The sequence below is a fragment of the Curcuma longa genome, chromosome 15 (genome assembly GCF_044706935.1).
Source record: "Curcuma longa cultivar G26 ecotype Majalengka, Jawa Barat chromosome 15, ITB_CL_G26_1.1, whole genome shotgun sequence".
In the NCBI taxonomy this organism is placed as follows: Eukaryota; Viridiplantae; Streptophyta; class Magnoliopsida; order Zingiberales; family Zingiberaceae; genus Curcuma; species Curcuma longa.
Genome location: NC_133875.1, coordinates 1,114,186 through 1,116,686, shown reverse-complemented (window position 1 = coordinate 1,116,686; position 2,501 = coordinate 1,114,186). Strand labels below are relative to the sequence as shown.

Genomic DNA, 2,501 nt, shown 5'->3' with positions numbered 1-2,501 from the left:
TCCACCGAAACTACTTATTCCAAAATCTCTCTAACAAGTCTCTCGTAGATATAATCAGAGTAATCATAATGAGAGTGAATCCCAACCTACTTTCCATAAAAATCTGTCAAATCACCCAATTTCTACAGAATCCAATAATGGGTCCGAAGAAGAAATCCATAGAGATTTTGAGCCTGAGGTGCTCGAAATCTCATACGAAAACTATCCATCTGGTGGATCGACCGTCATAAAGTCGTACATCCTCTTACGTGGTCGTCCACGTCCGCGCGCAAGAGCACGTTCTTCGCGTGACATATCTGTTTATAATATTACTCCATATATTACAACCCGTATCAAATTTCTAAATTAAAAATTTTTACCTGTTGCTGTCTGGAGATGTTCTGCCACTGCTTAGTCCCATGATCTGATCACCATATGACTCCGAAAATGCGTAAACACCGAAACGCAAAGTCACAAATCCAACAACCCAAAAGTCCGAAAATACCGAAAAAATCCCACAAATCCAACAAGCCGAAAAGAACGTAAAACTACGCTCTGATACCACTAAATAAATGTTACGCCCCGGGAGACGGCTTTCCGAGAAATTTCGGCAGCATCTCCCCTGTAACAATGGACTTTCCCTGAATACATACACACATATATGATCCATAACATGCTATGGATTTATATAGATAAGAAATAGGAAGACAAAGTGACCCTCAGGGCCACTAATAACATCACCACACATGCAAATAGTATATCCATCACGAAAAGTCCGTATAAGTAACTCATAACGGAAAACCAAAGCTTCGAATCAGCGGAAAACAAATACTCGAATGGAAAACAGGTCCAAACAGGCTACATAGTCCAATACATGGATAACGTAACAAAAAGGAAATCCAAACAAAACGCAAGGTGCGGGACTAGCAGTGCAGCTCTCCAGACGGCATCAACCTGAAACAACATACAGGTAAACGGGGTGAGTTCCAAAAGAAACTCAGCGGGTATCTAGCAGATATGTGTATAAAGCTATCAACAGTAATAACATGCTGTACAGTCTACTGGAAGGTAAATAAGGTAGAAAACTGAATAACAGTAGATCTGTACATACCAGAGTCCGATAAACAATAGTAAGGTGAAAGGAAATCCCCAAACCAACACATAGGTATCCTGTGCATGCATGTCATCCAAGTGCATCAAACAAGTGCAACAATCACAAACAAATGCAATAGTGCAGTATGCACATGATGCAATGCATGTCCTGGTCACCCCTGACGCCAGTCAGACCGGTCACCCCTCTAGTGGCGAGGTCGCGTGGGAATCTAACCCGTCAGATCACTCATCCACAGTGGTGGAGTCGCGTGGGTAGGGCTGTGACCTCTGTGCACTCTGTCGTCACTGCTCCTGCGTGACCGAGTGGACAGGATGTCCTCTAGGTGTACACCTATCCTGGTACCCAAATCATAAGTGGGCGAGCAAGCTCTCATCTCCTGGTCACAATGACAGAGGAGGGATCCCTGGAATGCTATCACGCTATGAAACCACTATCCTGGGTGGCCTAGCGGAAGCTCCTGATCAGGGCAAGTATGCACCAACCTAAAGGTTTCCACTAACCCATGAGTGGAGTGTGTGTGTAAATCATATACGAGTGACGGGCTCGAACTGTGCTACAACTATAATAGGAGCGACTCGACTAAAATAGGAGCAGGAGCAGATGATCACAAGACATGCAATTACACACACCCTTTGGTTGGTAGCCCGCATGTAACTGACGCCGGACTCAACAACAATGGAATCCCGCACGTCAGTTATGCAATATATGCAAGCATGATGTATGACACTAGTCCATGCAGCATATATCCAAATGCATATCCATCAGTATGATCCATGCACCACCTATCCATCTACCAGTCCATGTCATATGCCCCCATAATCAGAGTGAGGTAAAATCTCAAGTCTAACATAAACACCGATACAGAAATAGATAAACCAAACTAAAGCATATGAACAGGTATCAGGTAGTATCAACTCAATAGGTATCAGATAAGCAACATGGCAAGTATCAGATGATCTCAAGATAATGACTAACCGATATCCATAATGTGCATAAGTATCTAATACTATCAGATAACAACAATAACTGGTATGAAACAGATCAAGGTATCAAGAGATACAAATGTGAACAGAAGCATGCATACTGATAGCTAGCAATTACACATATCATAAAGACCTATCTATGAGGATAAGTCAAGGTACCCGCCTGCCAAGATAGGTTGCGTATAACGCAGAGAAATCCCAAATAACCGCAACCGAACACTAATCGAATCAAAGTCCTGCGGTTAAAGTCACTGTTCATAAATACCAGAATGTATAACAACACTAAAAAGGAAATCCTAACTAAGTCTAGGGTTAATCCAACATTACTAATAAATCCTAAATAACGTAATCCATTACATTCTATTTATCCATCAAATCTGACTCGATCAGATAAACCAATTCCAACAAGGAGAGCCTTACCTCGT

General features: G+C 42.2%; 1 long non-coding RNA gene across 1 annotated transcript; it reads right to left on the bottom strand.

Annotated features, from left to right (window-relative positions):
* Positions 1-787: 787 nt before the first annotated feature.
* LOC141845834 (uncharacterized) lies at positions 788-2,298 on the bottom strand. The gene is made up of 2 exons (XR_012603298.1): positions 2,240-2,298; positions 788-933 (listed from the first exon to the last, which is right to left on the bottom strand). It is a non-coding gene; the product is annotated as an uncharacterized LOC141845834 (long non-coding RNA).
* Between the last annotated feature and the right edge of the window lie 203 nt (positions 2,299-2,501).